At 39.5% G+C, this 27,061-nt stretch overlaps 1 protein-coding gene across 18 annotated transcripts in view; it reads left to right on the forward strand.

Moving 5' to 3' along the window:
- MYT1L (myelin transcription factor 1 like) overlaps positions 1-27,061 on the forward strand; it is a 310,285-nt gene that overhangs the window by 127,265 nt on the left and 155,959 nt on the right. The window lies entirely within an intron of this gene.

The raw sequence follows: 27,061 nt of genomic DNA on the forward strand, positions 1-27,061 counted from the left end.
TCAACTCTGATGTACAGTATAAACACATTGATCCCTAACTGAGATTGGTATCCTATTGTACTATATGGACACAGAGCTGAAAAATGCTACCTGCACAAATATGATGCTATCTGAAGAGACAAAATGGGAGGAAAATCAGGGTAAAGATTTTAGCAAGGGTAATCCCTTGCTGATAACAGGTAAAATGAGGAGTCTTGGTTATTCTGAAAGTTTCTGTACAGCCCGAGGCTGGCACTTGGATGTGCCAGGTCTGCCTTCTGCTCTTACCACACAGCTCTGACTCTGCTGGGGGACAACGAGTGAAGGCTCCAACTTTCCCTGCTGTCACTCTTCTTGGTATGAAGAAGAGTGTGTGTGCCCTACCACTTAAAAGGCAGAGCAGTTTTGAACTGATCTAAAACATGGTCCAGGAAAGAGTAAGGTCCTCTATGTCTTACTTTGTACTGTATGTACTTCTAGTGCACCCATTACTCTAGCTTGGTGGCCACTGCTGAGCAATAAAAGGAATTTATGCATTTGTTGTTTAATATGGTTAACTTTTCCTGGACCGTGAGGTTGTTAAATGAAGATTGAGCTGTTAGGAGAGGCACTATGTATTTTCATGTCTAAAATCAAACTGTGGGTAGCAGAAATGGAATTTTTTTCTTCCAAAAGTGCTTACAAAGGTAGGTCTCGACTATTAACCAGGTGTGACTGAAGCAGTGCTGACTGAATTTTGCAGAGCTTCTAGCAGTACCTAGTAAGCGGGTTCTGTCATATTCAGCTCAGTTCAAATAGGTATAATTTACATTTTAGTAGTGTTAACTGTTTCAAAGATGATCAGTGTTAATTAGAAAAATGTGCCATGCTGTGGAGATCATGGCAGTCTACTGTGAGAGACATGTCCCTGTAAGGTAGAAGGAGACAAGTTTAATCTAGTCCAAGAGCCTTGTCAGAAGTTCGAGTGACATGGGGGAGGAGCCTAATGGTCTTAGGCAGGGATAATATGAATATCATTTACGTATCTGTATAATTTTCAATGATTTCACTATTGTTGCTCCAAGATAGATGAACTCTTAGACTTTTCTGTGTCCCTGAGTGCACCAAATGTGTTGAGGCAGTCGTATTCTCTCTGCCCTCATTTTATATAAACCTATTTTGCATTAAATTAATACATTAATCTACTGCATATCACAATTACTGAAGAAACAGCATGTTAATCACAAGCTAGGCAAGGGCTGCAGAGAATGGTTGCCTGTTTGGCACTGCCTGTTCTCAGTGTGCCAGCCCTCTGTTCCAGTTAAGCCTAACAGCCCAATGTCATCCATGCATTTAAGTGGTAATTAGGGGACACTTCCAAACCCACCAGAGCCCTCTTGTGGCATTTTGAATAAAAGTTGGTCTTACAGATGACGCTGAGATGTTGTACTGCTCTCCAAAATGTAGAATCACAGAATCACAGAACAAGCTGGGTTGGAGGAGACTCACATGGATCATCAAGTCCAACTCATGTCCCTGCATAGCACCATCCCCAAGAATCACACCATGTGCCCAAGAACACTGTCCAAAATGCTTCTTGAGCTCTGTCAGGCTTGATGCTATGACTACTTCCCTGGGGAGCTGTTCCAGTGCCCAAACACCCTCTGGGTGAGGAACATTTACCTGATATCCAACCTAAACCTCCCCTGAGGTTTGGGGCCATTCCCTCGGGTTCTGTCAGTGGTGACCACAGAGAAGAGATCAGGGTCTGTCCCTCCTCTTTCCCTCACAAGGAGCCGTAACTGCAGTGAGGTTTCCCTCAGTCTCCTCCAGGCTGAACAGAACAACTGCCCTCAGCTGCTCCTCACACAGCTTCCCCTCAAGGCCCTTCACAGTCTTTGTTGCCCTCCTTTGGACACTCTCTAATAGTTTATATTCTTCTAGTATTGTGGTGCCCAAAACTGCACGCAACATTCAAGGTGAGGCTGCCCCAGGGCAGAGCAGAGTGGGGCAATCCCCTCCCTTGCCTGGCTGGTGATGCTGGGCCTGATGTACCTCAGGACAGGGCTGACCCTGCTGGCTGCCAGGGCACTGCTGGCTCATGTTCAGTTTGTCAACAGGACCCCGAGGTTCCTTTGCATGGCACTGCTTTCCATGGCACTGCTTTCTCATTCTCCAATCTGCCAGTGCAGAATCCAGCACCTTCCCTTGTTGAAATCCATACATTTGGTGATTGCCCAGTCCTCCATGTTGAGATCTCTCTTTAGAGCCTTCCTGCCCTCAAGGGAGTCAACAGCTCCTCCCAGTTTTGTATCATCTCTGAATTTGTTCAGTGCCCCATCCATACTCACATCCAAGTTGTTCATGAAGATGTTGAAGAGCACAGGGCTGAGGATGGAGCCCGGTAGAACCTCACTAATGGCAGGGCACCGGTCTGATGTCACCCCAATAACTCTTTGTGCCTGACCCATGAGGCTGTTATTCACCCATCACAATGAATGCTGGACATTTTATCCAGATGGATATTATGAGAGTATCAACAGCTTTACTGAAATCCCAAAAGATTACATCAGTTGGCTTCTCTTGATCAACTACGTCGGTTATCTTGTCATAAAAGGAAATCATGTTTGATAAGCAGGACTTTCCTCTCATGAAGCTGTGACCAGTGACTGCATTGTCTTTCAATACCTCCCAGAATAATCATCCCCATAATTTTACCAGGCACTGAAATGAGACTGAAAGGTCTGTATTTTTCAGGACCGTCATTCTTTCCCTTCTTGAAAATTGGGCAAATATTTGCCAGCTTCAAATCAGCTGGCACCTCTCTGGATTCCCAAGACCACTCAAAAAAATCATCAAGAGAGGTTTTACAATGACATCAGCTAGCCCTTTAGAATTCTTGGATGAATATTATCAGGTCTCATAGATTTGTAGGGATCCAGCTAGAACAACAGATCCCACACCATTTCAGGGTCAACTGGGAGTTATTCTCGCAGTCATGGTCTTACAGCTCAGGGCACTGAGACCCCCATCGTCTGTCATCTGTGTTGAAGACAGAGGCAAAGAATGTGTTTAGTACCTCTGCCTTGTCTATGTCCCTGTTTGTGAGGTGACCATCCACATCCTGTACTGAACAGATAGCATTTTTACACTACTCATTACCATCAAGGTATTTGAAAAAAATTCTTTCATTGTCCCCCACAGTTCTGTCACCTTGAACCACAGCTGAGCTTTGGCTACATGAATTTTGTCCCTGCAGTGGCAAGTAGCAGCTCTGTGTTTTTCCCATGTTGCCTGATCTTGCTTCCATTGGGCGAATACCTTCTGTTTTTGCTTTCCTTCCAAGAGAAGGATCCCATTCAGCCAAGCCGGCCGTCTGCCTCATCTGCTTCATTTATGACATTTGAGAACGGCCTGCTCCTGTGCCCTTTGGAAGTGATGTTTAAAAAGTAACCAGGACCAATGGATCCCAGCACCTGCAAAAGCATTTTCCCAGGGAACTTTAGTCACTAGTTCCTTGAGCAGCCATAAGTCTGCTCTCCTCTTGTCCAGAACTGAAGATTTGCTGGCACTTCTCTTGCTGTCAGCAGAGATTTTAAACTCAGTTGCTTCATGGTTGCTGTGGCCAAGATGGCCACCAGTGGCCACTTTGCTCATGAGATCCTCGCTCTTGACAAGAAGCAGATCAAGGAGGGCATCTTTCCCAGTTGTTTCCTTAGGGCCTGTTCCACAAAATTGTCATCCAGATTTTTCAGGAATCTTCTGGCCCGTGTTGTACCAGCTCTGTGATGCTTCCTGTTAATTTCTGGCAAGTTGAAGTCCCCCATAAGGACAAGAGCAAGAGCAGTGGACTTGGAAGCATCCCTTAGTTCCTCAAAGAATAATTTGTCAGTATCATCTTCCTGGCTGGGATGTCAATCTATAGTGGACTCCCACATTAATGTGATTTGTTTGCCCCTTGATTTGTACCCAAAGGCTCTCAACTGTGGCATTGCTGACTTTGAGTTCCATACATTCTAACCCTTCTTTCATATACAGTGCCACCCCTCTGCTTCTTCCACCTTGCCTATTGCTCCTGAAGAGCCTGGAACTGTCCAACAGGGCACTTCAGTCACAGGACTCATCCCAACAGTTTTCACTTACGCCAGTGATGTAAAATAACTGGGCTCAAGGCCAAAGCCTTGAGCTTCTCTAGTTTGTGCCTCATGCTGTGTGCATAAGTATAGAAACATTCTGGGTGTAGCATTTTATGATGTTTTATGATACCTTTTTTAAATTTAATTTGGAGACTTTTCTCCTCAGTTTTTAAATGGTTTTGGGGGCTGGGTTTGGTTTGGTTTGTTTTTGTTTTTGTTTTTGTTTTTCAGAAACCAGACCAGATCAGGCTTAAAAGTAACATAGATTGGGCCTTATTTTTGGCTTAGGAAGCTTATATGAAATGGTGGACAAGGGCCTAGGAGACCACATTTAATTCCTGTATTTGATTTCCCATATGAAATCAGGAAATTGTGTTGTCTTTAACAATGATTAAGGTAAGTTGAAGCTGAATTACTTTATCAGATCAATAGGGTATTCTTCAAGGAGTTATCATGATTGCTGACATAATTTTGGAAGGACTTCCTGATGTTGCCTACGGAAATCTTTCTGGGCAAACCTGGATTCATTCTCTAGTGCTGTCACTCAGTGCCCAATACTCAAAACTCATGTGTCCAGGATAAAGGCTGGAAAACCTTTTTATTGCTGTTTCTGAAAAGAACAGGTTTTATGTTGATGCAAGGTGACTAAAACGCTTCTGAATTTGGGTCTGAGCATTCTTTTTCCAAGTTGAAGGCACAAAGTATAGAAACAAAAGGAGAATGGTACTTTTGTGTGTTGGCTCTGTACCATCAGTAATTTCAGCCATAGTAAGTGATTTGAACCAAAGGAATCTTGTTGCTAGCAAAAATACCCAGGTTCAAATGTGAAGGCAAGGGAATAGAACCAATTCCTTGCTATGCTTAGAAGCTAGCCTCTGCTGTTATATTAACAAGCTGCATCTTATCAGCAAATTCTTCCTTCATAGTTCTGACTTATACACTACTGGCAAGATGGTCCAGCTGTATGCCAAGGTATTTATCTCCAAGAAGATTGTTTTGTGTCTGCAACGTGTTCACATTTACTTGGGTATGAGATAAAACCATGCATTTGAGACACAAGAGCTCAATATAATGTCACATCAAGTCAGGATGATCTATTGCATTGTAAATGCTTCATTTTCTATATTCTCTGGGTTAATAGAACATACTCAGACTGAAGATTTTTTTAGAATCATAGAATCATCAAATATATGTCAGCGGCATTTAGGGTGATGAGCTTTGAATGTTCTGTATTATAGATATCTTCATTTGTTCAGTGAATTCTAGCACACTCAAAAAACTGAGAGGTGAAATGTTTGGTGTAGTAGGCTGTTGAATGCTTGGCTTCATATGCCAGCAGTAGTTTATAGAAGATTCTCTTCAACATTTTTAAAGCTACTACTACTACTTCATTTTACTTAGAGGAACCATTTGTACGGAATATCAGTGATTATAATGGGCAATGCTTTGGTCAATACCAGACTGAGAATTGAAAGCAGTGGCAATATAATTTAGAGGTTATATGGTTCAAGGTCAGGTAAGAAAACATGTTTTTTATATGGTCTTTGCTTTATCTGTTCTGTGAATAGAGACTAGTGGATTGATTATTTTCTACTTTACCTTTTGTATGTATATTTACACCCATTAAAAGACTAAAAATCCGAGCCACATTTCTTTCAGTGTTCTAATTGCACAGATGCAGGTGTCCAGACCATTGTCTTCCATGCACATATATAAATGCTTTAAGGGTACCTCTGATTGCAACATGACAAAGAGAAGCTGTGTTCTAGTGGCTTCTCAAGTTCGATTAGAAAGCAAAAGATTCTGCATATAATTGTTTCTATTAAGATCTCTACATTTTTCTCATTTAGGGCACCAAGAAGTACATAGGGATTAAAGCATGCCTTTTAAATAGTTTGTAAACTGCTTGTTCTGTTCCTTAAATTGACTTCTAACACTCTTATTTTATGAAGAAATGAGGTTTGGTTTTTTGGATTGTTTTGGTTCTCAATGAACATTTAAAACTTGGATAAGATTTCTATAGTAACTAAATTATATTTTATGCCATGTAAACAAAGTTGTAAAGAGTCATACATTACATGTAGCTCTGGTGGTAGCAACATAAAGCTAATATCAGTAAATGAGGAAATGGGATATCAGTTGGCTTCTCTTTCCAGCGTGCAATCAGAGTAAGCGCCTCTATGATGGGCAATTACCTTAACTGCCTGCCTAAAGCAGCAGTGAGTTGCATGATCAGTCCAATGCACAAGATTATACCCTTCCCACTACTTAATGAAGAAATTCAGTCTGCACTGATCGCTATCATATTCCAGAGCACTGCTTTTAAATTTGTTAAGAAGCAAAAAAAGCACTAAGATAACCCAGTTGGAAATCAATGGGAAAATAACATTTCAGTTATCACAGTTAGAACTGCCCTGGCTAGAAGGGAGCTTCAGAAGATCATCTGGTTCAGCCTGTTGTGGGAAGGGGAGCCTCAGTTAGACGATGTAGTGCCCTGCTGAATTGCATCTTGAAAACAAGTATCAAGAACTGAAATGTCGAATTCCTGTTGCCCATAGCACAGAGTGATTGGTGATGGCTCAGAATCAAACAGTAAAAGCTTTCTCTTTCTGCTGGAAAATGCTAGATAAGTTCATTTATTTCCATTAATTTCATTTAACAGATTTGACTTTGCTCTAGTTGAAACAGGTAGAAAAAAAATGTCATACTCAAAGCAATTTATAATACAAGACATCTCCTTCTGGTTGTGGTATTTCTAGCAAAATGAAATCATGAGCATTCCTAATCCTTTGTTTCAGTCTGTGCTGTTTAGTAATCTGTGAGGGAAGAGAGCCAGATAAACAGCTGGCATGTTTTAGCGGTTACTACCGGCTTCTCTCTTGGCTGTCTCTGTCGAATATGAGGGATTGCCTGGTGAATTTAAAGGCAGGGCTGAGTGCCACACACTCTCATTGTACACTTCGGTTCTGCTGTTACGCTGAGCAGTTCTGGCACGAGGGAGCCCTATGAGGAGTGTGGCTGCCCCTTGGTTGGAGCCAGTGAACCCTTTCTGGGGCCAAATGCACACTGTGACACCAACTCCTCGTGGTCCTTCACAGTTCTGCTTCCAGTGTAGGGCCTCTGCCTCTGGCCACAGTCACTGAAGTAAATACATGCTAAAATAGGAAAAGTAACATCCCTCTTTATCTCAGAAGGGCAAAGGTATTGTGTATGTTTTGTGGGATGATGACATGAATGTAAAAGGGTTATTGGTCATGAACAACAGGTGGTGGGGATGCAATATGAGATACTGCAGTGAGGAAGTTTGTTTCACTTCTGAGAATGACTTTTACAACAAGGAAGAAATTTAGACTTAGTTAATATTCATGAATTAGTTTGCGTTGTAAGTGCAGTCAACAGAGCATTTGCACTGTGTAGCAATATGCAGACTCTTATTGATTATTTTAATTCTATCTTCCATAATTTCTGTTTTAATGTTATCACTTTCAGTCTGTAGAAATTGAGAAGATCAGTATTACTTTATTGGCTAAGTGTGGTTTCTAAAAAACCTCACCAATTTTGAATTAATGAGCACCAATCAATTGCACATGATTAATTTTCATAATCCTATTCCTATCTGAGAGTATTTTATCTCCCTTTATTCCTTTTCTTTTGTCACTATTTCAACTTGCTGCATTTTCATTTCATTTCACAAGTAGGTAGTATTGAGTTACACATTGATGTGGAATCAACTTTACCATTTGAGAAGGGAAATGCTACTCTGAATTTGTAATAATTTATATTTATTCATGAATACAAATTTACAGAAATTGCTTAATTTATTTCAGTAAAAAGTAATTTTGTCCAGTGGGCACTTACAGGTTTGTATCATAGTTATCATGAGGAGGTTCCATGTCTCAATCTGGCATCTAGTTGGTGCTGTAAAATCTGTACCTTGAGCTATGAGGTTTAACAAAGCCTGAGTGTTACCTGCGGAGCGCTCAGCCCTGTTTGGCTGTGTCTGTTTCCATTTTTTACGGCAAACTTTTTTGCATAGCGTTTAATATTCTAGAAATTTGCATTTATTTTAATATCTTGGTTGTAATACAGTGCAAAATGCTTTGATCCCTGATCTCAATTTTGTCTTCCTGGTCTTTATATCATTAATGATCACTTTAGATAACTGCATGTTTTTCTGTAACTTGTTCAAAGATCAACTTAATGATCAATGAATTAAGTCTTATGTCCAGTGTCAATTTTCAATATAAAATTTATATTGAGAAATGTAAAATTTATGTAAATTTTCAGCTCAGGCCTCCTGTTTTCACTAATTTTAAGTTACACTGTTAAGTATGGGTATTTTTGTGTTTCTTTGCCAGATTCTGAGTCTGGTGCAAATGTCCATACTCTTACATATATATTGTCTTCAGCTTGTGCTGGGTGAATCCTGTACTTGTTAGTACATTAACTGAATTGCAGTTACATTTCAGAATATTGACAGGCAATGCATGCATATAGGTGCATACAGTACCTTTCTATGTAAAGATTTTCAAGACACAGGTGATAATTTTTTAATTTGATACTTTAGTTATCTAAACTACCTAAACCCTGTCTTAATTCTAAGTGTTAGATTTTTATCACATGTCTGTATACACAAACTTAATGTACAAAGATACAGCTTCAATTAGATATGCAGTGTGAAAATACTGGCTTCTGCAGCCAGTGCTCAGAGTCTGCCTTATTTCAGAGCTGCCTGCTCTTTGTACCCTAATCCATGACTGTTATAAAGTCTTTTGCCTGTAAATCTCCTTTAACCCATCCCTCAACTCCTAATGAACACTGATAAGTGTGGTAAGTCATCTGCCTTTTCTATTGATGACAATAATTTAATTAAAATGTACCAATACAATATCTTTCTGAATGCTGGAATACAGGCCATCCAATACTAGAACTGTATATTCGTTTTCACTGACTGATTCCTTTTTACTTATTCTGGTGTCACTCTTCATTTCATTAATTTTTCATTTTCTGCCTCCAGGAAACTTCTCTCTGATTCTGGCATGTTTCCCTCTTTCTCCCTAGTGAACATACTTGAGACAAAGAAATCTTTTTGCTTTGCAGCACTCTGTGCCTCATCTGTCAGCAACTCGCCTCCATCCATCACACCAAGAAACTACAGTCTCACTCAAAATCTCCTGATCCTTATCTATTTGTAAAACCTCCTGTTTGTCCTTAAGTCTTTGACTAGAATACTTTTTAAAAATTCCTTTTTACTGTGATGCTTTTTGTTTTCGTTGTTTCAACAGATGTCTCAATTACAGCAATAGTAGTATTTGACTACTGTTTGTAAGCACAATCTTGTGAAGAAAAAGAAAACATATAGTTAACAGATGCAGAATGCTTCAGGACTGTATCCTCCTGTGGATTTTACACGAAACGTTCATTGACTTTCCTGAAGCAGTAGAAGGCTTGCCTTTTATTAAACAAAGAAGCTGAAGTATACATAATGCACTGTTTACTCTAATAGCAGGGACAAAAGCTCAGTGCCTCTGGATTGCCTCAGCTATGCTAAAGGTCATGATTTAAACAGTTTCCTTTGGTCACCAACAGGTGAGCTTGTTGTTCACCACAACGTGTTATGTGACCAGTGAGACCAAAAATGTTATGTTAGGTGACCAGAGAGTTGAATGAAGTTCATATTCCCAACTGTGGATGTTAGCTACTAAAGATAACAAAAAGGAAGAGATGGTCTGAATGCATCCTGGCTGTGAACTGTGGGCAGTTATGTTAAATTGTCGGCCTTCACAAAAGTGTTCAATACTCTTACACATGAATAGTTTTAGATTTCAGATGAAGAGATAATTACACCAATGGATTTCAGGCTTCTTTGAAATCTTCTTTAATATCAGGCAGCTCAGTTTTGCCAGTAGAGTCTGAAGTACCGTACCAAGAAGTGCTTGGATGTGAGGGACAGGGCAGGTGCTCATGTACTTTGCATAATGGGTGAACAATTTAGGATTAATGTGTAAATTGTCAGCATGAAACTAAAAAGCCTTTCTTTTCAGTAGGTTCTCATGAGTCACATGAATGTGTATCAGCGAGCCCTTCTTAGATAAAGGTTACCATTCTCTTCTATATAAACAATCCCTGAACTGAGCACCCCTAGAGGAGATAAACTTTAAGTAATACTAACTTAGTTACATCTGACAGTTTAGTAAAAGCTTTATTTTTGTTATTTTTACTGTCAGTGGCATTTTATTCTTGTATATGGGTCCAGAGGTCAGGGCCTGCTGTCAGCTAGGGTGGACAAATACAGGTAGAAAGGCAGTCCTTGCAGTGAAGATCTAGGACTGTGCAGGTACTGTGCAGCAGGTGAAAAGCACAGGGATGGTGAAGTGCAAGCAAACTGGAAGACATTCAATGTCCTGCTTTGCAAGCAGTGATCACACAGCACACCTGCTACGTAACCTTTGCAAAGGTTTGCCCAGGCACCACCACTAATGAGAGACTCAAGGAGCCATTAGAGGTGTTCAGTTAGAGAGCTTTGCATATGTCAACATGAAACAATAACATACAAAAGGCAACACAGAGGAAATGTCAGAAGGTGTTAGAAAACTGAGTAGATGGATGGTAGAGGTTGGTATTTTTACTTCAGAAATTTATTTCCGGGCAAGAATAATGCATATATGGCACTGGCTGCAAGTTTCTAGTTGTCTACTGAATCTATATGTTATCTTCTAAGCTTTTCATGTCTGAATACTCACTTTATCACTGTATTGTTTTGATTAACTGATACGTCATCAGTATAGACTTAAATTTTAGCAATTCTAATCTGAAATATTTGCTCAACTCTCTAAATTACCAACCAGCTTATATTTGCAGATAACCCAGTCTTTTGTTTAAGAATATATTGAGTTATATTGGAATATATTTCTAATATGTGCTGTTATATATTTGAATAAATAAAATAGTAATTATGGTTAACCTCTACCCTCAAACCATGCTGATGATTTCTAAGCCTAAAATCATATTTAACACATATCTACTGGCTCTAAAATGATAATTTTCCTGAAGACTTTCTATCTTCACATGTAGAATTAGAGAATCACAGGTTATGGCTGGAAGGGACTTCTGGAGGTACAGTCCCACATACCTTCTTAAAGCAGGGTAAGTTAGAACAGATTTCTCACGGTAATATCCAAGGTATCTTGAAGTTAATGTTCAACTGGACTTTGAATGTCTACAGATGGAGACTGCTCAATTCTATGGCCAACCTTTTCCAGTGTTTGGTCACAGAAACAAGCTTCAACAATTCTAATGTTGAATTTTTCTTGTATTCTGACCATTGTTATTCCTATTACCTCTTTTCCTGTTATTTGATATCATTGAAAAGAGCGTGGCTTCCTCCTCATTTCATGTCCCAGTCAGGCACTGAATTTCACATGCATAATCATTTATACACACTGGTAAGATCCCCCTAAATCCTCTGCTTTCCAGGATAAACAATCCTAGCTCTCAGCCACTCCCTGTATGAAAGATGCTTCAGTCCCTTCATCATCTTTGTGGACTTTTGCAGGACTTCCTTTAGCATGTCCGTGTCTCTCTTGTACTGAAAAGCCCAGAACTGGATACAGCAGTCCAGGTGTGGCCTCACCAGTGCTGCATAGAGGAGAAGGTTTACCTCCAGTAATCTCCTTGCAATGTTGTTGGCCTTTTTGGCCAAGTGTGCATTGCTGACTTCTGGCCAACTTGTCCACTAGGAGCCTTGGATTCTTATCTGCAAAATTCCTTCCAGACAACCAGCTCTCTGACTTTTCCAATGTCTGTGTGCAGAAATTTGTCACCATTGAGTCAGAGACCACACAGAGTCCTATCAGAAGGCAAAATGGCAAAAGCCTTGTTTTAGTCCTCTCATCTTTTATATCTTAGTTTGCTGCAGGTGGACCTGATTGGTCATTTAATCAGTACATTCCACATGATTGGATAATTACCGGGACACTCATTTGTAAACAACCTTATGAGAAAAACAGCAAAACAGATTGTTAGAAAAACAAAAAAACACCTGCAGATTGTTTGAATATTTGACTATCATTGCTTATCTCCAGCTCCCTAAATCTTCCCAGGCTGTTTGTGGGAAAACTTACCTAGCCTTCTCTCTTTCTGACCAGGCTGTTGCACCCACAGGAATTTACATTTACCAGGTAATCAGGTCCTGCTTGGTCTCTTGCTAGCCTCATTTCTATGAAGTCTCTTACTTTGCCTTACTGAGATTCCTCTTTCACTTACAAGTTTAGGATTTTACATTGTGTACTTTTTAAAGACTTTGTCATGTGTGAATCAGGTTTAGTGCTGAGCTAACCAAAATTCTAGGGGTATTCAGATATAGATTTGGTTTCTTACCTCAGATTATTTTGGTTTTGGATTGTATTGTTAAGCAATGGTAAATGTTTTCTGATTCATAGTCCCAGCCAAAATTTCACAATCCTTGTCCATATCTGTATTTGTGGAAGACTAAGAACATAATAGAGGTACATACATGCTCCTGACAGAGCATTTTCCAAGGATTCCTCGCTGTCTGATTATTTGTGTTTTCCTCTTACATTTTCTGACTTTATTACTAATTTTCCACAAAATATAGGATACCAACTCCTTGGTACCCTGCTTTACCTTTCAATGGACTTAATTTAAAAACCCCTCGAGGTTCCCAACGCACCACCACTTGGCATGACATGCACTACTGTGTTCTTATATGACCCTTGGTATTTTTATGCATGGTATCCTTCTTCAAAAATCCCATGGTCTTGGCAAAATCTTCATGTCTGTCCTTTACAGTGATGTGGTATTGCAGTGTCAGGTCTGTAGCTGCAGCAGCTGGTAACTGGGAGCATGTGGTACTTGGAGGACATGTGGTCCTTCTGTGGTTGGAGAACTGTCAGTACCACACCTCTGTCAAAGTCATGCAGAAAAACTTCCTGTATGCAATAACGTGTTTCTTTGGCCCAGTAGGGCTGGCAGTTGGGAAGCAACTAACTTTTGGGATTAGGAAAATAATAGAAATACACAAGGTCAGGAAAGGCAACTTTTGGTTGGGACAGGGAAGCATTCAGTATTCCAGGAAGTCTCCCAGAGGCTGACATTTAGCATGTAGGTGGCAAAATGCCATGCTGGGGGAGACTTCACTGGAAGATTGGAAGGCAGAAACTTCTCTTGCTCTGTGCAGAAACAGAGAGCTTCTAGTACAGCTACCATAACACCAGCTTGGCTAGGGAAACCTTCCCGGAGCAGTCAGGTGCCTCCCTCCAGTGTCAGATAAACTGCACTCCTGGGCCTGCAGTAAGACACTGCTGCTGCTCCTGGGTTTCCATCTCCCGCTTCCTGTGCAGTCTGCCTAGACACCAGACCACTTGCTCCTCCCAGCCTGAGACCGCCGGCACTTACTGCACACCCACTAGATCCCAGCTAGATTTTCAACTAGCTTTTTTCTCCAGCTGCCTTGGATGACACAAACTTCTTGGTATTTGTTCTGAGTACTCCAGCACTATTGGGCAAGACTAAAATGTCAGACAATAAGAAGCAGCACAACTTGGACAATGAGAAAGAGCAGAACATTAGTGAGTCTTTTTGGGTTTTTTTCAGTTTCAGGAACTGGGGGCAAGGCTATAGCAGGAAGAAAGATAAACGAAATACAGTTTTTAGGTGTTGATTACGCAAGACAAAAATGGAGAAAGATGGGATATACTCCACAAACAAGCCTTTGCCCAATCTCACATTGCTGCATTTGCCCAAGAGCCCTTGAACAAGAAATTATTGTTTAATTTTATGTTTTAAAATATTACTACTTGTTAACACTATTCCTGTTTGTATCTGGCAGTGATTAATGTTTGTTTTCTTAAAAATATCTTAAAACAAAAACAGCAGGACTATTTTTTGGACATAATGACATTTTAGTTTTAAATTTATCTTTTCCTTCTCTCAGTCCAGAAGACAAATACCATCACTGTATGCCCTCATTCTGGGTCAAGCTCTCAGCTTCTGATATGTAAAAGAGCATCCTCAGATGACATTGAAAGAGTGATTGGACTGAGAGTGTATTTGTAAGATAAAGCAGAGGCATGTGGCATCAGAGCTGGGGAGCATGTGGAGGGAGGAGAAATGCTGGAGTGTGGCTGGGTGACATCTTCCAGTGAGGCACTCAGAGTTGGCGGGTACTTGGGGCAACTGTCTCTTGCTCCATGCTAGGTGGTGAGCACAGCAGTGGTGCCTACTCACTGCTTTCACAGGTTTGGAGCCATACTTTTAGCATGATTACTGGAGGAAGGCCAAACAGGAACAGATGGGGAGGCAAAGATGTGTGTGAATATAGATGGTGGAGCTGGCATAAGCCTTCATGCAGAGGAGCCCAGGGTACAGTTAAGCTGTGTTTCAGAAAACTTACTTTTTTAGCAGTTGCATAGACTGAGAATCTGTCCATTTCCACTGTAAGGTGTTTCCTAACCTTTGCAGACAGATAGAGAGAGTACAAGACAGAAGAACAGCTTAATGTACAAAAGCAATTCAGCATGGGTTGTATGATCTTGTCCTGCCTTTTGTGGTACAGCCTGAAAAAGTTTATTAAGCTTGGAGGACAATTAGTGGAGAAAAGTGGGATATAATTGTTGGGAGAAGAGGTAGAGAGATTTAGAAGGAATGGTAAGAGGTTTTCCTTTCAGCTTTTAAGTAAGTAAGTAAGTTAGGGGTTGTGATCCCAGGTGTAGATGTAGAGGAATGACCGCCCCAATGCACTTGTATTTTGGAGGATTTGCATTAGTTTTGTTTCTGAGACTATGTCCATTGAAGTTGTACTTGAACTTGTCGATAAATAGGTGAGGGCCTTCCAAAGACTACAGTGAGGCAGTGGGTAAATGTACACACAGAGGGTAAATTGGATGTATTCCGGTGTTCACCGAATCATGGAATCAATTAGGTTGGAACAGACCTCTGAGACTGAGTCCAACTTGTCTCTGAATATCACCATGCCAACTAGACCATACCACTAGGTGCCACATTCAGTCTTACATTAAATACCACCAGTGACAGTGACTCCACCACCTCTCTGGGCTGCCCATTCCAGTATCTAATTACCCTTGCTATGAAAAATTTCTTCCTAGTCTCTAACCTAAACTTCCCTTGGTGCAGCTAAAGGCAGTGTCCTCATGTCCTGTCGCTGGTTACCTGGGAGACGAAACCAACCTCCACCTGTCTAAAAGCCCCCTTTTAGGTAGTTGTACATAGTGCTAAGGTCATCCCTGAGCCTTCTTTTCTTCAGGCTAAACAATACTAGCTCCCTCAGCTGCTCCTCATACTTGTATTCCAGACTCTTCACCATCTTCATCACCCTTCTCTGGATTTGCTCAGAACTGGACACAGGTCTTGAGGTGTGGCCTCACCATGCCGAGTACAGGGGGACAATCCCTGCCCTGGTCCTGCTGGCCACACTATTGCTGATACAGGCCAGGATGCCACTGGCCTTCTTGGCCACCTGAGCATGCTTCTGGCTCGTGTTCAGCTGCTGTTTACCATCAACCCAGGTCCTTTTGCCACTTTTCAGCCACTCTCCCCCCAGCCTGCAGCGATGCAAGCAGTTGATGTGATCCAAGTGCAGGACTGGGCACTGTTTTGTTAAACTTCATGCCTTTGGTCTCAGCCCATCAATCCAGGCTGCCCAGATCACTCACCAGAGCTTTACTACCTTCCAGTGGGTCAACACTCCAACCTAGCTGTGTTTCTGTGAATTCTCTACTGGTAGGCTCAATCTCCTCTTCCCGATCATCAATAATGGTATTAAACAGGACAGGGCCCAGTGCTGATCCCTGGGGGACACCACCAGTGACTGGCCACCAACTGGATGCCACACCATTCACCACCCCTCTCTGGGCCCAGCCATCTGTCCAGTTCTGAACCCAGCAAAGGGTGCACCTGCCCAAGCCATGGGAAGCCAGCTTCTCCAGGAGTGTGTATTGAGACTGGTGTTGAACCTGTCTTGTGGGCACGGTGGCAGCCTTGTCCTGTCACCACCACTGGGTTTCAGCCACCCAGTGCGCTGGCTCCACAGGCCATCTTCCGGAGATTGGGTACCCTTGACCTCTGCTGGAACAGGGTCTAGGTATGTGTGGTCTAGAGGTATGTATGTCATCTCTTTACTAATTTGATGTAGAGACAGGAAGTTGATCTGTCATATCCAGTTAATGACTAACTTAAAGGATGTTGTGAACTTGTAAGGCAGATTGTGAATGACCGGTGCTGTTCAGAGACTGACCCCAGCTTTGGTGATGGCAAGTCTGTGCCTGCCTAGGCTTCAGTGAGGCCTCTGCCTCTTCTTCCCTTCACAACATAAATATCCAGTTGCCACACAGAAAAAGTCACAGACAGCTGAAGGAGGGGACCAGATGTGTCTCTTTATGGACACATCTGCTCCTCTCCTTCAGAACTCTGGATGTGCAAAATTCAAGGCGGATATGCACCAAATCTACAAAGGCCTTTCTAGAGGAGACAAGAGAGCTTAAAGGACAGATACCACTGCTGGTGTTACCTCATTTCTAGTCCTCAGATGCTCTAAAAAAACCTGAAACATAGACACATGTGAAATATTCCCATCTGCGAAGCTGTCTTCATGCTGATTTAGCCAAGGAGGTCTCCTAGATGGATATATGAGTCAGAAACAAGAAAAATTCTTGTAATTGAGGTATGGCAAAATTATAAAAGTTATAAAAAACTTTGTACCACGAAAGAACCCATAACTTTTAGATCTTAGCTCAAACTTGTAAAAGCACTTGTACCATGAAAAAGAAATCTTCATCAAAACAGTAGTACAGAAGGTAACTATCTTATCTGCCTCTGCACAAGCATTCCCAGTTGTTTGAAGTGAAAAGGGAAACCCAAAAGTTGTAAAGCAGTGGGTGCATTCTTCCCTTGTGCTGAGATGCCCAGGCATCTCTTTTACCTCGTAAGTTTTGCACATCAATCAAGATGTTTGAGAAATACACAGTACTTTTTTTCTTAGAAACTTTAAAAGTTTTTATAGTAAAAGACTTATCCTTTTTCCATACTAGGACTTGAAAATTGAGATCTGCTTTTCTGTAAAATATATTGATAAATGCTATCAAACATTGTAGATAACCTACATTTTAAATCTGACTTTTGATATTATAATGTTGAAGGGTTTTGTAATAGAGAAAAACAAAAAAATACCCCTGGCTTGAACCTGGGATTGATTATGCATGTCCGTACTTTATTTCACCGTGAAAGTCCAATTACATACTTCCATGTGATCCAAGATAAGATGAGAGGAAGTCTGCATTGTTGCCCAAAGTAAGATTTCTTTTTAAATTTAGCTTCTTAGTTCCATACCAATACATATGTTTATTTCTGTAGTCAGTGAGAACAAAGGAATGTGTTTTCCCAGTAGCACCAAAACAACGTAGTCAGGGCAGCAGCACCTTCTGTTCTGTCGTGTGTGTCTGTTGCATAATGCTGCTTAAAACATTATGGAAGGAAACTCATGCTTCCCAAGCAACAGACAATGTCAGCATCTTCCTGTCCCAAGGAAAACATTTAAATGCTTTCATCATTAGACCTTGTATTAGTGAGCTATTAACAGTACACTCAAGGTATTTTCATTCTTTGTCATTAAATGTTAATTGAAAAGACCTTCTAAAGTAACTTAATTTCACTTGCTTCACATATTTTCTGCTTAATTTCATGTATTTTCTTATTTTTAGGTGCTGATCAGCAGCGAAAATCTGTGTAATTCATGTATTTATAACTGAAAGCTATGTAATAGACCATGTTAAATGAACTAATCCACAGAGTAAAACAGCACTAACTTATGTCTTAGGGACACAATCTTAGGGACACATCTTAAAGAACTACTTAGAGACAGAAGCACTGGGCTCTATGTTTTTTGTTTAGTGCTCTTATTATTTAGTGCAACTTATTATTAGCATATTGGCAATATTTAATAACAACAATTTATATTATGAAGCATTTAATATAAATGTTACAAACAGCAAAAATGCAAGCTATGGTTTTATTGTTTGTAATATTAAAGGAAGTGACCTGTATTAAATGAGTACAAATACCCCAAATAATCTATTTTTCTGAGCCAAATAACTAACCCACATGTCCCTCACAAAAAAAAAAAAAGCATCAGACACAGAAAGGCAGAGTAAGAGCACTGCAATTTAACAGTGTGATGGTCAGAGGTTTCTTCCCTGCAGAAGATGATTAGGCTTTCAGAATGTATCAAATTACATTCTGAAATGTATTAATTCTCAAATTAGGCTCTGGAGTCATGCCAGTACTGCAGAGTCCTTAAGAGAGTTCAAAGATGTAGCCTAACAGCCTTTACCTTTGCTGTGCTCTGTCTCCTCTTTAGATCTTGCTCTGGTGTTGTTAACTGTTTAATTACCAAGTGAAAATTGAGATCTAACCCACAGGAATCATTTATAAAGCATATATCTATCTGATACGGATTATCTGATTTTACTGAGTAGAACAATTTTGTGTTCTATCCTTGAATGGCATGGTGGTAAGCATAGTAGATATAAATATCTAATCAGAGAAAAGCAGTTATACTTGCTGATTTTTTTATTTTATGAAGGCTCTTGCAAGCTCTCTTTCAAAAATATTTTTAAGAAGTTCTGGTTTTAGAATTTGCCACTGTCATTGAACATGAGAGATGCTAGTCTCCTTAAGACACAAGCAGGTTGGTTAAGGTAGGGAAGGTCAATAAAGTGAGTAAAATAGTAAACTATTTTATTCTATCTTACTTGAATGCTTGTTGTCTACATGTTGTTTATTTATAAGAGGTATTGAGTATCTCTGAGCAAAGTTTTATGTCTGTTAAAGTTAGTGCACTGTGAAAAAATGTCCTTGAAGCACATAAATTTAGGACAAGTAGATATTATGAGGTTATTATGAGCAACTGATTTTTAAACGAAAAATGGCACTGATTGCCCCAGTATATGCTGTATACCTCACTTAGGCCTAGAGCACTTGCTTTTGAAATACTTATTGTCAATATTAGTCATTTGGAAACTTGTGACTAAAATATAGTTGGACTATATTTTAGAACTTGGTTTTATAGAGACTTGGTATGTTTCACATTTGAAAGATCAGGTTAGAATGATTAATCTTGGGTATGCACGTCTCCTGTTAAATTATGCAAGTCTTGACCTATAATAGGGTTTGAGATGACAAGGGGATTGAGAATATTAAGTTTCCTTGCAAGGATATATATTCATGCAGAGCTGAATCCAGATACTCAGCAGCAAAGGTCTTGTGCTCCAGTGCTGGAACAGCTTGATGTGTCTAACTTCCACTGAAATCTATAGGACTAATAGATGCTGAATAAGGGCTGTTGTCTTGTAATTGGTACAAGACTTGAAAATAGAAATATAAATCTTTTCAGATCAATTCTCTTTACTGTGTTTTAATCCTTATTACTGGCTTTTTCAATTTTTTGCAAATGTACACATGCTTAATTTACTACCATAAGTGTTTCCCTTTAGCAGTCCCATTAAAGGTGATTTGTAGGTAATTGCAGATTCGAGCCTTACAGTGTGTTTCATCTGTGTAAAACAGTCACAAGATTGAGTCCACCATACTATTGTCCAGATTATAATGATAATTGCCATTTCCTGTTCTTGTTACATTACATTTCACAAGTAATGGATTAAATTTATGACTGTTTTTATTGCTGTCCTATTTTTTGCTACTGAACCAGAATGGATTATCAGATTACTGTTTTGGGGAAACCCCCAAACAGAGAATCCAGCCATTAAAAAGTGAATGGAATTCCATTTTTTGACACAAAGTTTTGTAAGAAGAAAACCAGGCATATGGTTAATCCCCAATTACGGAATAAAATAATTTAATATTGCCTAAAAATAATTATGTTTACTGGAAATAGAATCAACCTTGTTCATTTATTGGTAAAACATATACTACTATTGCTTTATAATGTGTTAAGGTAAATAGATGCATTTTAAAAACATTTATTTGTAAACAGAAAACAATTATATTTTTGAGTACATCTGGTATATGTTTGAGATAAAGTTTAAAATCTATATAAATTATACCTGGTAGGAAATTAGGCTGATTTTAAATTTAGTTTTATTTTTAATGTCAGTCAATTTTTTTTAAAATGCTATTTAATGGTAGTCAACTTTAGTGTCACCAGGGATTAAATTAAAGACATAAAAATTACAAAATTTAGAGTGAGCATTTAGAATTTGAAATATAAAAAGGTAAGACTGCAATCCACCACCCTTTTAAATATCAGAAGGAATGTTCCTTCTGAATTTGGTGAGAGCTGGATCATGAGAGAGAGCAGGCACAAGCTGTGGCAAACTAATTTTTATGGAGCAGTCATGAAGAGTGAAGCAGCTTCCATGCTGCAAAGGGGATTCCAACAGCAGTCTAGTAAAGAATAATGAATGGTTAATCAGGTAAGGGCAGGAGAAATGGGAAGACTTAGAAGAAAAAGTGTCCTTTAAAGGAAGCAAATAAGTACTGAGAAGACGGAAAAAGGAGTTAAAGCTTAGAGAAAACACTGGAATACCTAATGCAAAAAGAGAGGGGTGAAAAGGATATTAACAGGTGCTATGCAGTGTAAAGAATACTGGGAAGGGAGGTGGCTAGTAGGGATAAAGCAAGAGACTGTGGAAAGTGGAAAACCAGAAATGATGATTTCATTCCCTGCTGGTAGCAGCAGCTCAGGAACCTTGGAACAGATGAGTGAAATCACAGGCTCTGGCAATGGCTACAAAAGTCACCTCATGAAAGGAGGGAGAGGAAATCTGGGACATGTTGAAAAGTGGAGGTAGGCAGGAAATTGAGAAGAGGATTTCATACAGTAAAAATGATTGTGGCTGTTACATTTTTAAGTATGTGAAATTGTAAGGGGTTTTTTGACAAACTGGCAAAACTTCTGTGCTCATTTGGGATCTCTAGTAGCTCAGCTTTTAAAAAAGCTAGAGAGAACCTGGACCAGAAGCATTCTGTAGGCGAAATTCCTGCATTCAACCTTACTTTTAACTCCACTACCTCTTCAAGGCATTATACATGACATCCCTATGTACTTATGAACCAAAAAGCCAACTAATACTGACAGAAATGCCAAAATTTATCCTTGGTGCGTCTACCGGAGATGAATTTCCTCTATATTCTTAAGTCAGGCACTCAGTGTGAAATTCAGCTTTTCCTGACACTATTAGCTCTCCTGTTCTGCTAGAAGTGGTCGATACTGCAGGCACCATAGGCCATATTCCCAATTTATTTCTATGACCATTAAGTCTGTGAGAAAAGTTGTGGACAAGGATTAAATCTAAACTGTTCGGTGCATTATTTCAAGTTTCATAACTAGAGAAATGTTGAAAAAGAACAGAAAATATTTGGTAATCTTAGTTGAGCAGCTGAGAGATAGGACAACCCCCACCTGCACCCCACGGTAGAAATTAATATTGAATGAAGTAGTAAGAGCTGTCCTGGGCACTGCTAACAGCCCCTGTTCAAAGCAGAGCATTGTCTCTGAAGGGCGTCACCTTTTCGTTCTGCGTAAATGCCCACGCGTGGTGTACGTCCACAGGAGGTGGAAGGAAAATAAGAAAATGCTGAATTTGTCTTCAACTTCTGAATTACAAAAGAGGGTAAAAAAAAGTCCCAACAATTTATTTTCTTGAAAGGGTCTCAATCAAGTGGCCGACTCATGTACAGCTTAGACTGCCTGCTATTGGAACACTAGGGCCTGAAGACAGTATTAACCACAGGCTGTTTAAACTTCTCTTTTTAGCATTTAAAATGTAATACATTTTTTCCAGCTTTCAAAGGCCACATGTTGCATGGCTAAAACAAAGTCCAAAGTCAAGAACTGCTGAGTCGTCTGCCTCTTCTCTTACCAGGTTTTCTCATCATGAGGTTCAGATATCTGTTCAAGTACAAATCTGTGGAATGTCACAGCCAGGTTGCACTACACAGAATAGGCAGGTTGTTGTGAGGATTATCCTGTCTAACAGAGTTTACTGTTACCTGATACTAACATGATGTGCCTGTCTTGATCTTGATAACAGTGGTCAGAATGACTCAAACTGGGTAGAAGGTGGCTGATGAGTAAAGCTGATGGAAAAGTAAGAACTGCATTTTTCTGAAATTATCTCTATATAAGAATCACTTTCCTCAAAGCAAATATTTAAAAGAAATTTCTGTCAAATGAATTATCAGTGTTGTATTACTTTGCACTTAAAAGAGAATATTTATACCTTGAGGTATTTTTTGGAGGCTGTACAGGACTGTGTTGTGTCCACGTGCACCACCACTGTCTCCCAGAGAAGTCAAGAGTTCAGGAATGTTCATGATATATTTTGCTCCAGGGAACGGTGTCCTGGTCCAGACAATATCTTCCATTGTGCCTTGCAGTTGTGATAGTCTTGTGATGCCTCAAAGGTGTTGATCTAGATGACAGAATAATATGGAGGTGTTTTGGCTTACTGATCCCAAAACAAAAGCAAGTAATGTTGATATCCAGAACACAGGTAAATGTTATGAAGGCAGTAGTGCCTTACTTTTGAGGTTTTTCTGTCATACTGTGAAATACTGATTCAAGTCATACTTCTGGTTGATGTGCGAGGATAAATTCCTGAAATGGTTAAGGTGATGCTATGGAATGCTATTTGTATCACTGATATGGGGGGAGAAGAGAAAAAAGATTCCTAAAATCTGAATTCAGACAGATAAAAGAAAACTCAACATAGAAGTAGTCTCGTGGCTCTTCCTGAATGGATTCAGCTAAACAAATACAAACTCCAGATCTCAAAGTGCAGTCCAGAAGATGATTAAAGAAGGCCTAAATAAGCACTAGAGGTTTTTCAGAAATGAAAATTCTTATATAAACATTTTTTTGTCTGAATTAAAATATAACTACTTTTAGCTTGTCATTTTAACAAGGCTTCAGCTTAGTCTAGCTTTGAGGGAAAAGTAATGGTTGAAGAACAAATACAAAAACACCTCTCAATACCTGGGAATTTAAGAAAGAATGAGGGAAGAATGCAGAGGAGACTTCTGAGACATCTGAAACTGTCAGGGTGGAATCTTTGTCAAAAACAAAAGCTATAGCTATATGAATACAGAAAAGAAAAAAATAGCAGTTGTGAACTTGTATGAAACAGATTTAATTAAAACCAGAAAAAAAAAAAAAAAGAGCAATCCAGACCACTTGTTTCTGTGAAACAGAACTATAAGAAGTGAGAGCCTTGTGTACAAAAGGTTACATTGATTTGATTCCAGAAAATAACTGGTTGTTTTTAATGAAGACAATCACACAATCATACCTGTATGGGTGTAAATCCATAGTGGTAGTTATGCCAATATAGTAAAAAGAACTTGCCTTAATAAAGAAATGGACCACATGGTATTGAAATATATCAGTTTATTATCTGCTTTGTATTTAAGAATAATATTTACAATCAGAACAGCCAAGCCCAAAAAAAGAGCAAAGAAATATCTTTGTAATTTTAAAATAATTGTAAATTATCAATTCCCAACCTATATTTGACACTACCCAAGGGTCACAAGTCTCTTTCTGGTGACTTTGGAAACAAATTCTGTAAGTGGTAGGCCGTTTTATTTTAATATGTTTTTGCTTTTTCAACAGTGACTGTATAAGTTGCTGTGCTTCGTGCTATCTGTATGCAGAGGTCATTGTTGTGCTTCAGCTGTGTATACAAACATACACATTTGGAAGAATCTGTTCAGATATATATTAGCTTCATAAACTGTGTTAAGTTATATAATGAATGAAAAATTAATAATTAAATGGATGTTAATGTATGTAGTGATAGATGTTTATATATAACTTAAATGCACCTAAAAAGTAGCAAATGCAAATAGGATGTTCACTTCTGACACAAGGAGGAATCCAGGCACTCAAGCATATAATACTATCATCAATATTTTCTCATGCACATGAAATTTTCTTTACGTCACAGAATAGGTAGTACTTTCAATGCCAACATGTAAAGGAAAAAATATAATTGAATACAGTAAGATTGAATCTATTTAACGTATCTAACTGATGAGATCCATGAAAGTCTAAAAAATGCCCCTGTGAGATTAGTCTGAGCAGAGAATTTTTATCAAGTACCCAGGCAGTAGCAAAGATTGTATTTGCAGTCAGTGTTAGCAGCAAAACTACATGTGCTGATGACCTAGATGTACTTTATAGTAACAAATCAATGAGTTTGCATAGTAGAGTATGTCTGAAATGTTGATTGGAAAAAAGTACTGCAAATTATAAGAAATAAGAATCTTAATATTTCCTCTTCATTTAGAATTTTTTCCAGAAGTTTGGAAGCAGATAAGTAGTCTCTTTTTCTTGAGGACAGTAGACCAAGTCTAAATCTTGTTTTGCTAGCTGTTCTGTTATTTTATACTTATGTTTTCATGGAAGATAAAGCTTAATTGTACTGTGCATGGTTTGTTACTAAAACCTCTGGAAGGAGTTGATTGCTTCTGAGATGATGAAACACTTACAGTGGATGTGTATCTCAATGGGAGCCATTCCTATTTGGGCCATTCTTATAAGTGTCCTTACTGGACACTCTCTGCAGCACATGGCATAGGGAGCCTCCTATTTTGCACCCCTCTGTTCAGAGTATCCAATAATCAGTGCTTGTACTAATGATGTGATCTTACCTTATCCTGGACCTGTCAATAACAAGACCCGTGCAAACCCTTCCTCGGCAGGATGGGGTGGAGAAAGCACGCTCCCAGCTGTGCTTTGGATTGGACACTTCACAACTCTGCTGGGTGCTTGCAGAGGGCATGGAGGGAACAGCTGCTGTCCTTGGTTCCCAGTCAGAAACTCCAGACTGTAATTATACACCTCAGCAAGATAGAGGAACTTGGCATCAAGAACTACTGTTTGCCTTTTCATTAAGGCTAAGTAGTCTGGATGAAACTGATGCAATTGTTCCCTCAGTCTGTTTTATCTGACCCCTTTCCACACTGGGGCTGATGGGAGAGCAGCAGTGCAGCTGTGACACAGGTCACTTAGGATAACCTTCACTGAGCCATGATCATACTGTCAGGCCATCTCAAACATATCTTCATGAGCAGTACTGTTTCCTTCCCATAAGGCAAATTCTGTTTTGTGAAAGAATGAAAGTGTTTAGCTTTTATTATAGTGAAGATGGATGCAAGCTTGAAATATCAAAAGCTAAGCAAAACAAGATATCCATCCATCCATCCATCCATCCATCCATCCATCCATCCATCCATCCATCCATCCATCCATCCATCCATCACTTCCCATGGACAAGTAGGTGTTCAGCCATCCCAGGAAAGCAGGACTCCATCAAGTGTAGCAGATACTTGGGAAGACAAGCACTGTAACTCTGAGTGTTCCTCCTTCTTCCATCTTTTACCCAGCTTTCATTGCTCAGAGTGATGCCATGTGGTGTGACATCAGCTGGGATCAAATTGATCAATTGGGATCAGCTTTCCAGGCTGATCTACCTCTGATTCTACTGATTTTACCTCTTTGCTTTCCTAAATTGAAATACGTTTTTAGCTGGTCTTTTCAAACAAGAGAATTCTAACATGATGAAAACCTAAAATACTTATTGTTGGTCTTTTATACCTGTCTCAGATGACAAGTACAAGAGGACAGGCAATGCATTTGAAAATTGATAATCTTAATTGAGACCAATTTTCTTAAAATCTCTTCAAATCTCTCTTTGGCAAGTCAAATATTCTGCTGGGAGATGACAATTGGACTTTCCTCATCTGACCCCATTTTTCCATACTGAAAAAAAAAAAAGATATTGCCTTCAGTTGCAGTGCTGTTTGATTTGTTAAAATATGGCTTGCTTATGTAGAGACTTACTGACACAAATTTTAAGTCTGGGACTAACCAGACTATTTAAGAAGCTAAATTATCTGTGCTGATGCTAATGGGTCCACTAGTCAAATTAGGTATATTTTTTTGTTGTTGCATCTCCTGCTTATCAAGTCTTTAGCTGGCTAAATAAACTGAGTGCTATTTAAATACTGCATCTCTGCACTATGTCAACAGAACTTCTAGATCACTGAATGAGTAGCAATAGAAGATGCAGTCCAGGTGAAGTCAAGGGGCAATGACAAATATGCAGCACTCTTAAGTCAGGACACTTACTAGAATATGTAATTACTGGGTTGAGTGCACATAAATGCAGCTGTTTTACTTTTAAAATGTCATTGCTGTCCCATAGCCACCCTGACCCCTTTAGGAATCCATGGCACTGTTGCAGTAAATGACTTTACTCTCTCTATATAGACCTTCAACTGCTTATTGTCTTTTAGAATTCTACCCAGGAGGCTGTCATCTCAAGCATATGTGATAAAGGCCAGCAGTTGTCATGGTGGGTCTTTAGAGTCCATTTGAGACAGTTTATAGTAAATGGTAAAGATGGTCTCTGCAAGGAAGGGTTCACAGCAGGACTTTACATACCAAGTTCAGCAGCTGGGACTTGGAAGATTTGTCTGTCAAGTTACTGTTACATTTCATGGGCACTGAAGTATAAGCATCAGCAGAAAACCTTCTGCTAGAGCCTGGGCACTCTGGATTTGCAGCTGGGCACAGTTTGACCAGGTGCATTATTCACCTCAGCTGGCTTGGGTGCTCACAATAAAAATAATTTTCTTTGATGTGATTTACTACAGTGGTATTGAGTAGAAACTTTTTCCAGAGGGTAAGACATCTGAAAATGAGCATGGTAAACATTTTAAAGTATTTTAAGAATGTGAAGGGTCATGTGGATTCACTCAAAACTAAATGTCTGTAATCTCCAGAGAAAAGCAAAGAAAGAGATCTTCAAAAAATATCTAGGAAAGTGTCTTACAGGATTTCCTTTTTGCATGTGAAGTAGTGTTTGAAGGGGTAGTAGGCAAGATAGAAGCTTTTTAGCATCAACATA

This window comes from Ammospiza nelsoni, chromosome 3, assembly GCF_027579445.1.
Source record: "Ammospiza nelsoni isolate bAmmNel1 chromosome 3, bAmmNel1.pri, whole genome shotgun sequence".
NCBI lineage: Eukaryota > Metazoa > Chordata > Aves > Passeriformes > Passerellidae > Ammospiza > Ammospiza nelsoni.